The sequence below is a fragment of the Caenorhabditis elegans genome, chromosome III (assembly GCF_000002985.6).
Source record: "Caenorhabditis elegans chromosome III".
Classification (NCBI taxonomy): Eukaryota; Metazoa; Nematoda; class Chromadorea; order Rhabditida; family Rhabditidae; genus Caenorhabditis; species Caenorhabditis elegans.
In genome coordinates this window covers 3,219,456-3,232,688 of record NC_003281.10, presented here as the reverse complement: position 1 = coordinate 3,232,688, position 13,233 = coordinate 3,219,456, and the positions used below count along the sequence as shown (strand labels likewise).

Sequence of the window (13,233 nt, the reverse complement as noted above, 5' to 3'; positions counted from 1 at the left end):
ACCTCTTCTTTTTTAAAATTTTTTGAAAACAAAAAAAAAAACTCTAAAACTACGTAGACACTTAAACTAATCCCATTATTGCAAAGGTACTAGTAGTCGGGTAAATTGGATATTAATGAAATTTAGTACACACTTTTGGAAATGGAAAAGTTGATTAGAACCCAAGTAGGAAGGAAATAATAATTTAAATATTTGCGGGAAACTGGAAATGTTATATAGATATTATAAATTCAGCAGGAAGTTAAAGGTTTGATTTTCCAACAAAAAATGTTTGAAATTAAATTTGCTGCTCTAAAACTGTCGGGGTTATCGAAATTTTCGAAAAACTGCAAAAAACTATTTTTTAACCTCAAAAAAATTGATTTTTTAATTGAATTTGAACCTAAAAAATGATTCATTTTAAATTTTCATACGTTCTCAGCTTTCTGACGGCCCCCATATTGCCTATAATCGGCAGAATCCCAAAATTTGCCAATATTTAGAGTCCCGCCGCGTAAGCTGGCTAGGATAACTGTAGGTAAAATTTCAAAATAATTGCGTATTTTTAGCGGCTAATTGAGTATTTTTGACACGTTTTACGCTAAAAAGTAAAAGTACAGCTCAAAAACTGTCGGAGTTATGAATTTTCAAAAAACTGCAAAAAAAATTTTTAGAAAATTTTTTCAGTTTTTGAAAATTTTCGAAAATCCATAACTTTGTTCGTTTTAAAGATTTAATACCCATTTTAAACTTAAAACTTGTAAAAATTTCTAATTCATACGAAAAAGTTATTTTTAATTCGATAAGTCACATATCTACAGTAACTCAGAAGCTTTCCGTGGCGAGACCCGAAAATCCTTTTAACCAACATAACTAACTTCATTTTTACTCTTTTTCTCAAAAAAAACCTACCGTAATCCTACGGCTTCCGCCACGATAACTGGCAATGATTACTGTAGGTAGACTTGAAAAATAATAAAAAATATTCACAATTCCAATAATGTTTTTTAATCCAAAAAATAGGAGTTTCTTGAGTTACGGTCGTACTGAAGTACCAAATTAAATTTTCAAATAAGTGTTTATTTTTAAAAAAAAGTTTAATATTATTTTTCGTTCGGATCCATATTCATTGCGTTGGTGATGACTGGGATTGTCTTGGCTTTGAAGAAAATTGATCGCATTGTTCTGAAAAAAAACTTCAGATAACTTTTCAAGTTTGCAGACAATTTTAACTGTTTATGAAATTTCAAATAAATAATTCTAGGAATTTTTGGAGCATCATAATTTGTACAGCAAATTTCGAAAATTTTTGAAATCCTTTAAAAAATATTCTTGAACATTTCAGAACTGTTTCAAATTTCCCAAAAAATCCTAGAACATACCAGAAATTTCTTGAATATTCTAGAATGTTACAGAACAAGTTAATTTTTCTTACCTGCTCTTTAATTTTCAAAGTTTTCCTAAGATCCAAGTATTTCGAGATCTGCTTCACTGAAAAAACGTCTCGGTAAATTACGAGAGGATGGCTTCAGCTGAGAATTTCCATTCGAACTTCACCCAAGTGTTGAGCATGGTGAATGGCTTCTATAAATAATGGAGATTGGAGACAAAAAAAATGCTCTAGAATTTTCTAGAGAAATTTGGAAAGTTCTAGTTTCTAGAAAAAATCTGGAAAGTTCTAAAAATTTCTAGAAAACTTTGGAAAGCTCTAGAATTTTCTAGAGAAATTTGGAAAGTTCTAGAATTTTCTAGAGAAATTTGGAAAGTTCTAGAATTTTCTAGAGAAATTTGGAAAGTTCTAGAATTTTCTAGAGAAATTTGGAAAGTTCTAGAATTTTTTTTAGAAACTTTGGAAAGTTCTAGAATTTTCTAGAGAAATTTGGAAAGTTCTAGAGTTTTCTAGAAAAACTGAAAAGTTCTAACATTTTTTAGAAAATTCTGTAAACTTCTAGAGTCTTCTGAAAGAATTTGGAAAGTTGTAAAATTTTCTTGAAGGTCCTCAAAACTCCAGGGAAAATGTATAATCGATAAGGGTTTTTTTCGTAAAACTAACCTGTCTACTCGATTTGTGATAAATGGCAATGCTCCGACGTTGCTTTTCCATAACTACCCCGGATCTTGTTCTTCCCAATGTTTTCTAAAAATAATAGAATTAAAATTAGGCACTGTATCTTTGTATCTAAAACTTTCGACAAAAACGAAAAAAAAACCTGTTTTGTTATTTTACCCAAAAAAACGTGTGACAAAGGCAATATCAATATTGTTTGATATGAGACGTGTGGGAGTGAATACTGAAATAAAGTACGATATTCTTTTAATAAAAGTAATAATTTTGATTTCATTCTGTAAAACACTGTTTCAATAATCAGTGGCTGGAAACTAACATTTTTGAAATCACCGGCTAACTTTGGGTATACAAATTAATTATCTCGAGTTTTCAATTTAGGTACATTTGAAGTCGATGGATCACCAGATTTGGTAAAATTTTACCAAAGAGAAGCAGAGGCAATGACCGATTGGTGTGGAGTTTCAAATGAATTTAGAATAATAATTTCGAAAAAAAAGTATGGACTGCACACAGCAACCCTCCAAAAGACGAATGAATGGTTATTTTTCGAACAGAACTGTTATGAGAGATGGGGAGAGAGATAGGAATATGTAAACGCAGATGGGCTAGACGTATGCTTTTGGCAGCAGTTGGAGGTGGTCACTGATCGAGAGCACAAAAAGTTTTGAACACCGCATAACAACATGGGGATAGTGACGAAAAACTGTGGTGGTATTCAAATAGTATTGTAGGAGTACTTTAGGATTACTGCGGAGAAATGTCGGATGCGAAATTCTTCAAAGAGAGCAGAGAGGAAGGAGCAAGAAAGAAAGGAGAAGAGACCTGTAAATTCTTCTACCCTGAAAAAAGACCCCGAGTTAGGGCTGTGCAACCGGACATCCGGTTTTTTCGGACGTCCGAAAAACCGGACGCGTGTGCGTCCGGCGTCCGGTTTTCGGACGCGGGTGCGTCCGGTTTTTTTGTTTTTTGTTTACATCTCAGTGACCCTGAGTGAGATTGTAAACAAAAAACAAAAAAAAAATTTTCGGACGTCCGAAAAACCGGACGCCGGACGTCCGAATTCGTCCGAATTCGTCCGATTGCACAGCCCTACCCCGAGTTCCTGCAAGAATATTCCTGAAACAATTTTTTCACAGATAATGAAGGCATCGTTGTTATCTCTCAAACATTATTTATTCTATATAAATTTATCGGTTCAGTTCTTCTTTTGGCTCTTGGTCCTATAGCATATAGAGGTGTGATGAGTCTGCAAGCCGCAATACTTGCATTGTTCTCTTTTGCAGTTGTGTCCCTTGATGTCGGTTTTCAGGCAGATTGTGCAGATTTTTCGTGCTTTTAGAATTGTGACGCGATTTTTCGTGTCCGGCACCATTCCACAACTGAAATTTGGAAAGTTCTACTTTCTAGAAAAAATCTGGAAAGTTCTAAAAATTTCTAGAAAACTTTGGAAAGCTCTAGAATTTTCTAGAGAAATTTGGAAAGTTCTAGAATTTTTTAGAAAACTTTGGAAAGTTCTAGAATTTTCAAGAGAAATTTGGAAAGTTCTAGAGTTTTCTAGAAAAAACTGAAAAGTTCTAACAGTTTTTAGAAAATTCTGTAAACTTCTAGAGTTTTCTGAAAGAATTTGGAAAGTTCTAGAATTTGCTTGAAGGTCCTCAGAACTCCAGGGAAAATGTATAATCGATAAGGGCTTTTTTCGTAAAACTAACCTGTCTTCTCGATTTGTGCCAAATGTCAATGTTCCGACATTGCTTTTCCATTAATTTCCTGAACCGTCTTCATCCCATTGTTCTCTAAAATGATAAAATTTTAATTAGGCACTTTTGAATTTTGAATTTGTATCTAAAAATTTCGTAATTAAAGCCATTAGAGGTGGTGTAATCTCTAAAAAAGTTATGGCGGCTCAACAAAAGACCTAAAATAAGTTAAAATTTGAAATTTGACCGACTTGTCAAGCGGCTGGAAACTAACTTTTTTGAAATCATCGTTTAACTTTGGGTAAACAAATTAAATTAGCTTGAGTTTTCACCTTGTTTAGGTACATTTAAAATCGATGAAACACTAGATCTGGTAAAATTTTACCACAGGAAAGCAGAGACAATTGCCGATAAGGCAAATAGTAATTATCAAAATACTTACCCAAACTCTGGAATTTCAGATGAAATTTGAATTATAATTTAGAAAGAAGAAGTATGGGCTGCACACAGCAACCCTCAAAAGACGAATGAATGTTTTATTTCCAACAGAACAGTTATGAGGGATGGGATGATAGATAGAAATATGTAAACGCAGATGGGCTAGACGCATGCTTTTGGCAGCAGTTGGAGGGGGTCACTGATCGAGAGCACAAAAAAGTTTTGAACACCGCAAAACAGGGGGAAAGTGACGAAGAACTGTAGTGGTACTCAAATAGTATTGTAGGAGTACTGTAAGATTACGAGAAATTGACATTAACTCGAATTTTTCTCGGAAAAATGAGAAATTTTATTTTTCAGGTATTTTGTATTTGCCCACAGAGAGGATACCTCTCACAATTCAAAAAAAAACGCCGACATTATTATAATCCAAAATATAGTCGCTTTATTCAAATATTCGTCAACAACTGGTAGAGAATATAAAAAATAAAATTAAAAACGTGTCCTTTATCACTTTGGTAAGATTTCTTGCTCACAATTTGCAGTCGGAGTTCCGTTTGATGAAGAAAATTCGCCTCAGATCTCTGAAATTTTAATCGGAATGAAGTCAGAGCACCGTTTGTATCGAAATTTCTCTTGTCCGCAACAGCACGGAATCGCTTCGATTGCACAACTGTCGCGATGCCGTCCAAGCAGTTGGCGCCTTGTTTGAAGCGGCGAGTGTTGACCGTGCTGCTTTCCGGCTGACCACGCGCGTGGTTTTGGGCCTGAAAGAGTTTACTTTTTAAGCTAATTTTTGTATCGGAAGTTCTTGAAATCCTTTTACAAGTATTCTTGAACATTTCAGAACTTTTTCAAATTTCCCAGACAATTCTAGAAGATTCCAGAAAATCCTTGATTTTTCCAGTGAGTTCTAAATCATTCCAGAATTTTCTGGAAACTTCACAGAAATTTGAATTACCGCCAAAAATTTTCGCAGAAATTTGAGTTGCCGCCAATTCTGTTTTTTTGGAAAACGCTGTAAAATGCGATTTTTCAAAAATTTCAACCGAAATTCAGTCGGAAAGCAACAGATTTTTTCGAAATTTTTTCATACGAAATTCGGTAGTTTTGGGTATTTTTGGGTTCAAAAAAGCAAAGTCGCTACTTCTCCTTTAGGAGTACTGTAGTAGTAATGTGCAATTGTTGTAAGATCACTGTAGTGGTCAAGGGGGTCATTGTTTTTATTTTCGAATTTCGAGGGTTACTGTAAGATTACTGTAGGGTAATTGGATTTTTTCGTAATATTATCGAAAAAAAAAACTCGAAGGGCCCTTTCCGTAAAACCTTTGGAAAAATTGAAAAAAAAATCGGAAAAATTCAATGCTCATTTTTTTCTTTTTTTTCTACTTTCAAACAATATTTGCTTTTTCTTACCTGCTCTTCATTTTTAAACTCCTCAGAAGATCCAAGTAGGGTAGTCCATTCGAACTTAACAGAAGTTTGGAATATAACGAATGCAAATGGCTTCTATAAATAGAAAATGACTTGAAAAAAAAAACAAATTTTTGCTGAAAAAAACATTTTTTGAGAAATTTTCAGAAAGTCTCATTGCAAAACTCCGGTCTTTTTGGGTCTAAAAATCAAAGTCTCAGATTTTTTCTGAAGTAACAAGAATTACCTTTGCACCTTGTTCTTTTACCTTAATTCCTTTATTTCCAAACCTCTTTTTTGACAGTCCGCCGATCTCTGAAAATAATTTTTCATGCAAAAAAAAATGTTGATTTTGAAAACAAACCTCTCACAATCATTTTCACCTAAAAATTACAATCGTATGAAAAAATTTTATTTTGGTATATTTTGGGAGCTCTGGAGCAATTCGTGTGAAACGAAGCTTAGATGATTCTTGAGAACTTGTTTTAATATGGAATACTTACGGTAAAATTTTACCACAGGAATGCAGAGACAATTGCCGATAAGGCAAACAGTAATTATTAAAATACTTACCCAAACTCTGGAATTTCAGATGCAATTTGAATAATAATTTAGAAATAAGAAGTATGGGCTGCACACAGCAACCCTCAAAAGACGAATGAATGGTTATTTTTCGAACAGAACTGTTATGAGAGATGGGGAGAGAGATAGGAATATGTAAACGCAGATGGGCTAGACGCATGCTTTTGGCAGCAGTTAGTGGTCAGAGATCGAGAGGGAAAGGATTGAACACCGCATAACATGGGGATAGTGACGAAGAACTGTAGTGGTATTCAAGTAGTTTTGTAGGAGTACTTTAGATTACTGTATTGGTACGATATAGGGTTACTGTACAGTTGTTGTTGTAGCACTGTAAGAGTACTAAAGGATTACCGTATTGGTACTGTAAACGTGCTGTGAGATTACTGTATGATTATTGTAGTGGTACTGTAGGAGTACTTGAGGAGTACTGTAAGATTACTGTAGTGATCAAGAGTGAAATTTTTAGAATTTTCAAAAATCGAAAAACTAAACTTTTCTGATTTTTTGATTATCCGAAAGAGAGTTGTTGTAAGATTACTGTAGGGTTACTGTAAGATTACTGTGATTTATAGAAACCTTTTTGTTTGAGAAAAAAATCAGAAAATCATACAATATTTTTTGAACATTTCTGAAAACTGGTTTGGCGGGAAAAAGGCAAACTTTCTGCAAAACATTTTGACGGGAAATTTAAATTTTTTGAGAAATTTTGACGGAATAAAGTGGTCAAGGGTGTCTTTTTTTTTTGATTTTTCAAAAATCGAAAACGAAACTTTTCTGATTATTTTGGAAGCTGGAAATAATTTACAGAAAATTTTTTTCGAAACATTTTCATTAGAGAAAAAAAATCAGAGAATTATAAAATAATTTTTAAAAGCTGTAGGAGTACTGTAGGAGTACTGTAGGAGTACTGTAGAATTACTGTAGTGATACTGCAGGAGTACTGTTGTGAGCAAGATTAGAGATTGTGTACGTTAAAAATTTATTTTTTTCATTTTTTTCTAATCAAAATTTTGTCGGGAAATTCAAATTTCTTGAGACAATTTTTCGAATTTCACTTTCAATTTTCTTTTCTGAAAGAAAAATTCCAAATCTCTAAACAACCCCCTCTGTTAGTGTTTTTTTTCTCCTCCAAATCCACATTAGAAACCTCTCAAACCCCCCCCCCCCCCCCCCCATTTGTGCTCTTTTGTGCTCCAAAACCAATCCGGAAATTTTCGGTGATCAAGTGATGCTAATTAGATACTTAAGAGGAGAGCACAAGAGTGTTTTTTTTTTCGATGAGAGCATTTTCATTTCTGTAAGGAGCATTTTTTGGAGCAACGCTAGTGAAAATTTTCAAAAAAAAAAATTTTTCCGAAAAAGTTTTTTTTTGAAATATCAAAAACCTTTGAAAACCCAATTTTATGTTCTGATCACTAATTTTTCTAATTTTTCCACAAAAAAAATATTCTAAAAATACCAAATCTTATCCAGCAGAACCCACTAATCCCAATAATTTGCTCACTGAAATCCCTTAATAAGTTATTGATAATCTTGCCTATTTTGCTTTTGAAAATTAGAATTTGGCTGAAAATATATTTTTTCTAATATTAATCGTTTTATATTTTCATAGTTTCAACAAAAACTAACTGGAGTTGAGTAAAAACTGCGATTTCTTAGCTAAAAAGAAGTATATCTCAAAACACAGATGAGTTATAAAAATTTTTATTATTGTGAAAATATAACCCTGAAAATTTTTGTTAGTTTTTACCTTTTTGATACCTCTTCTCCCCGCGGAGATACAAACGGTTAAAGTTTTGAGCGCGAAAGAGTGAGGGACGAGGGGAGACGCAGTGTGCGCGCGCAGTCTACGTCTCTCCCCCTCCCACACTATTTTGCGGTCAAAACTTTAAACGCATTTATCTCCGCGGGGAAGAGAGTTATTGAAAAATTTTCAACTACGAAAATGAATAGAATTTTAAGGCCTACAATCCCTAATTAGAAAATATTTGGGTATTAGTTCAGAAGTATGTTTTTATTTTTGAAATTCTGAAACCAAACATGATTCAATGGGATTTTTGCCTGCTTCCGTGATATTCTCAAACTTTAGTTAGAAAATTAGCCAAATTACCAAAAGTACACGTCTTTTTCTGCAGAAATATCTCTAAATATTTCCATCCTTATTTTCAAAATGAGCTTCATTTAGTATAATGCCTAGTGGCTCTCCGAAAAGAGCCCAAGGGGCAATCTAATAACAGCCAATCGACACTTTTCTCCACTTTTTCTCACCCCCTTTTCCTTGCGCCGACTATTTCTATACTTTTCTCTTTTTCCGAAAAATTAAATGTTCTGTGGGAGTTTTTCGGTGAAAGTTTTTTATTAATTAGTTTTTTTTTTCTTAAATTCAAAAATTTCAAAAAATTTAAATTTTTAATATAAAATGTTCTGATTTTTTGTGAACTCTTCAAATTATCGGTATTTTAACAACAAAAACGTTTAAAAAGTCGATTTCTTAAAAAAAAAGAAGGATTTTTTGAAATATGGTGCATCGAAAAAAACACGTGGCGTCAAAGTGTCTCTTTTCGGCTTGATCTACGTTGATCTACAAAAAATGCGGGAGACAAGACGCAGAGTTCTTAACTAATTTCGCATGGTTAAGAACGTGCTGATGTCACATTTTTCTGAGCAACAAATTCCCGCAATTTTTGTAGATCAAACCGTAATGGGTCAGCCTGGCAACACGTGAAAAAATGTATTTATTTTTTAGAAGAGAAACATTTTTTTTTCATTAAATGTTGGATTTAAAAAAATCAAAAATTCCTCCATTTTCACCCCGGAAACGGTGTTTTATGAAATTTTCTGCAATATGTCGTCAGATCTGGTGTTTTTAGGTACGGTAGCCGGTGTTTGCGTACTTTTGGAAATACTGTACATCAGTATGACTAATTTCTGTTTCTATTTTCTATTTTAGATTCCTAATTAATCACCCAAATAACTCAAATTTTGAACATTTTCTGCGAAAGGTCGTCAGATCTGGTGCATTGGGTTACGGTAGCCGGTGTTTGCGTACTTTTGTGAGTACAGTACCCTGCAAAGTTTGGAAAAAAACATTTTCTATATAATTTTTCTGCCATTTTTCTCAAAATTTTCAAAAAGTTTAAAAATCTCTTTCTCCCCCGAACTTTTGATATTTTACCCTAACCTCATCATAGTTCATAGTTCCAATTCTAAAATAAATGCAAAACCTCCGTTAAATTGCGACAAAAAACTAGTCACAACTGTCAGAAAATCATAATTTTCCTGCGGGGAGGGACAAATGTCGGGCAATGATGTGCTGCGTATTTTGTGTTTTGTTGGTTATTCGCTTATTTTCACTGTGTTGTTCTTTGGAATATCTCAAAAATTAAGTCTAAAAGCCTTCAAAATTGAGGAGGATTCAGAAAAACTAGTATACCTCAAAAGCAGTGAGAGTTATCAAAAACTTATCAATTAACAAAATATAGCCCTCAAAATTTCCTATATTCCGTCAATTAAAATTTTTTAAATAGCTATCTTCCCTGCGGAGATACGCAGGTTCAAAGTTTCTGGGGGCAGAGAGTGTGGGTGGAGGGGAGACGCAGTGTGCGCGCGCCGCCTGCGTCTCTCCCCCTCCCACACCCTCTCACCCCCTGAAACTTTGAACGTGTGTATCTCAGCAGGGAAGAGAGCTATTGAAAAATTTCCAACTAATGAAATATAGCAAATTTTAAGGGGTATATTTCAAAAATTTGAAATTCTTTAGTAGCTAATCAGAAATTGAAGAAAATTCAGTTTTAAGTATACAAAATTATTTTTTCAAGGTTTTCCCTAAATTTTCCTTCCAATTTCCGCTTTGCTATTTTTTTTCAGCTTCATTGGTTCCATCAAGTGTCTCTGATAAATGACTAAAAGGCACGCAACGAATCGCGTTTTTTCTGCTTCTCTTTTTTTTTCTTTTTTTTCTGGTTTTTTCTGCCAAACCCCACAACAAAAAGCAGCGCGAGCGCCCAAAATATATCATTTATGGGCGCAAAAAAAACGAAGAGCTTCATCTTTTTTTGCGATGTTTTGAAATTTTTTTTCCGCCGAAATTTTTGGAGAGCAGAATTTTTTTTCTGGTAAACTTTTATTTTTATCATTCTGCACTCTATTGAATTTTTGTCGTAAAAACAACGTTGTTTTTTGCCCAAAAAAGTGCATTTTAAAGTCTGTCTAGTCCCTTCAATTTGGTCCGTAAGAATGCATTGAGGAACTGGAAAAATAACTTTATTTTTGGTATTTTGAAATCCCCAAAATTTATACTTTTTTGGAGAAACTAAGCTATTTTTCATAATAAATTTCAAATTCAGTATCACAAGAGCTTTGAAATAACACCCATATTGACTATATTCCGACTATTTTGAAATTCCACAAACCTATGCGCCTTTAAATTTTAATTTTCGTGGTGGGACCCAGCTTTTTTTAATGTGGTTTTAGTCTGTCTTACGATGATTTAATCCTGAAAACCAAACCACAGTCTGCTGTTATCCGAAGAAATTACAAAAAACACCCAAATTCCCTATATGCTCCTTTAAGCTACAGTAACCCGAAACTTTCGCGTCGAGACCCAAAATGAGCGGAGCCTAGGCATGATGGGTGTTATTTTAAAGCTCTTAGAACACTGAATTTAAGTATTTGATTCGATTTTCGTAAAAGTTTCTGAAATTCGAGAAAATTTGAAAATTGGATTTTTTTTTTCGAATAAAAATTTTTTTTGAAAAAAATGACCAAAAACCGCAAAATTCACATGCGTTTCTCCTTGTTTTTCACACTAATTACGTCATTATTTTTCATATGATGCAGAGAAAAAAACAAAAAAAAATTGAGTACAAAAAATCCGAGTCATGGGAAAAGCTATGTCATACTTTTTTTCTACTTTTTCTACCTTTTTCGCCCGAAATCATATGGTTTTTGGGTCTTTGATGTACTCAATTTATTTTTCCTACGAAATTTGGAGATTTTAACACAAGTTAAAGCAAAAATCATCAAAAAGTAGCAACAATTGAAAAAGTTATGGATTTTCGAGAAAAACTAATTCAAAAAAAAAAAACTTCAAAAAAAAACTTTCTAATTTTTTCCACCTTGTTTCCAATTCAAAATTGGCAGTTTTAAACTAATTTTTGTGTTTAATTTTCTCAAATTCCCACCTTCTCCCGCCAAAACACACAAAACTCTCCATCATTTTTTCCCTCCAAAAATGCTCCGTTATCTCAGAGCCCAATCTTTTCCCGGTTCGGATTTTCCTTTTTTCTTAATTTTTCATGTAAACGTCATAAAAATATGCCCAAATTTTTTTTTAATGCAAAAAATTCTGGTTCAATTCAAGCTTTTTGAAATTAATTTCACTAAAACTAAAATATCTCAAAAACTACTGAAAATTCTTAAAAAATGTTCATTGCCAAAATAAAGCCCTTAACATTTCCTAGATTTTGTTAATTGAAAACTTTTTTCTATCTCCTCTCCCTGCAGAGATACAAGCAGTTAAAGTAATAGGGTGCGAGAGAGTGTGGAGGGAGGGTAGACGCAGACGGCGTGCGCACACTGCGTCTCCCCTCCCTCCACACTCTCTTGCACACACTTTCTTTAAACGCTTGTATCTCTGCGGGGGTAAGAGCTATCAAAAAACTTTTAACTATTAAAATATAGCAAATTTCAAGGTCGATACTTTGCCAGTTGTAAATTTTTGAGTAGCTTTTTTGATTTTTGAGGAATGCAAGTTTTTCTTTGACCTCTCGCCAACAATAGCAAAAGTAATGACGCAAATTGTTAGCTATGCAGGTGCCCTCTATTGTTCCGTTACACGTGTTTCTTGAAAAATCCAAAGAAGTAAGAGTAACTTTACTTCTTCTTCTTCATCCTGTCCTTTCCTCCATTCTTCCAATGCATCTTTTGTGCTCCGTTGGGTTTGGCTCCGCGAGCCGGGGAGACAGAGAGGGTTAGAAGCGGCGAGAGAGTGTGTGGTGAGGCGAGAGACGCAGAGGATTTCTTCTGAATAGCTCACACTGCTGCCGTCTTCGTTTTCTTTGGACGCCTCCCGAGTTTGGGATGTCTGATTAACTAAGTGAGGGAGGGAGAGAGTGAGAGAGACGCAGACAGTGGAAGACAGGTCCTTTTTTGTTTTGAGCTGTTTTTTTCTACTTTGTTTGATGGAACACATTCCTTATTTGACATTCTGGAATTTTTTGTTGAAAAAATTTGGTTTTTTAATTTTTATTCTGAAATATTCTAAAAAATTTGTAATCTAATTTTCATAAATATTTTCGGTCTAAATTTTTTTTTGAATTTTCACGATTTTTCGTCAATTTATTGCTTCTAACTCTATTAAATTTATACATTTTATAAATTTTGTTTTAAAAAATAATTTTTAAAATAATAAATTCAGAGAGAAAATATTTCAGAAAAAACTTTATTCAGATTTATTCCTGTTTTCTATTGTTGTTTTATTAATAAAGGTAACTATTGTGAATATTATAAATTGAAAAAAATTAATAATTTAATTTTTTTAAATTCCAAAATAAAAAGTCGAAAACAATTTTTTTTTTCAAAATTAAATACTTTCATTCAGGATTTTTTCCAATTTTTATGGTGATAATTTGAGCGTTAATTTTAAATTAGAGAACTTATTAACCTTAAAATTATCACAAAATTTACAAATTCCAAAAAAATTCCAATTTTTTTGGAATTTTGCAAAAAAAAGAATCCAAAAATTTTTTTTGGAATTTTCAAAAAAAAAAATCCAAAATTTTTTACCATTCTTAAAAAATGTTGTTCTATTGATTTATGCAAAATTAAACATATAAGTGTATAAATTGAAAAAAATGTATAAAAAAATTAAAAAAATATAATCCAAAGTTCTTTGTAAAGTCAAAAAAAAATCCAAAAAAAAATCCAAAAAAAAATTTTTTTTCAGAAAATCTCTATTCTATTTTTTTTATTTAGTTGTTCTAATTTAATTCCGTAGTTTTTATATCAATTGTTTAATTATTTTGCAGCTTAAAACCCGGAAAATTTCAGATTTTT

General features: G+C 32.8%; 3 long non-coding RNA genes across 3 annotated transcripts; all 3 read right to left on the bottom strand.

Moving 5' to 3' along the window:
- Nucleotides 1-1,041: 1,041 nt before the first annotated feature.
- On the bottom strand, nt 1,042-2,270 carry H09G03.5. The gene is made up of 4 exons (NR_167170.1): nt 2,190-2,270; nt 2,033-2,116; nt 1,415-1,563; nt 1,042-1,164 (listed from the first exon to the last, which is right to left on the bottom strand). It is a non-coding gene; the product is annotated as a long non-coding RNA H09G03.5 (long non-coding RNA).
- Nucleotides 2,271-3,242: 972 nt separating this feature from the next.
- On the bottom strand, nt 3,243-4,250 carry H09G03.4. Its single transcript, NR_167169.1, has 3 exons — nt 4,187-4,250; nt 3,757-3,840; nt 3,243-3,426 (listed from the first exon to the last, which is right to left on the bottom strand). It is a non-coding gene; the product is annotated as a long non-coding RNA H09G03.4 (long non-coding RNA).
- Nucleotides 4,251-4,631: 381 nt separating this feature from the next.
- Nucleotides 4,632-6,175, bottom strand: H09G03.1. Its single transcript, NR_167168.1, has 4 exons — nt 6,169-6,175; nt 5,843-5,910; nt 5,599-5,691; nt 4,632-4,949 (listed from the first exon to the last, which is right to left on the bottom strand). It is a non-coding gene; the product is annotated as a long non-coding RNA H09G03.1 (long non-coding RNA).
- Between the last annotated feature and the right edge of the window lie 7,058 nt (nt 6,176-13,233).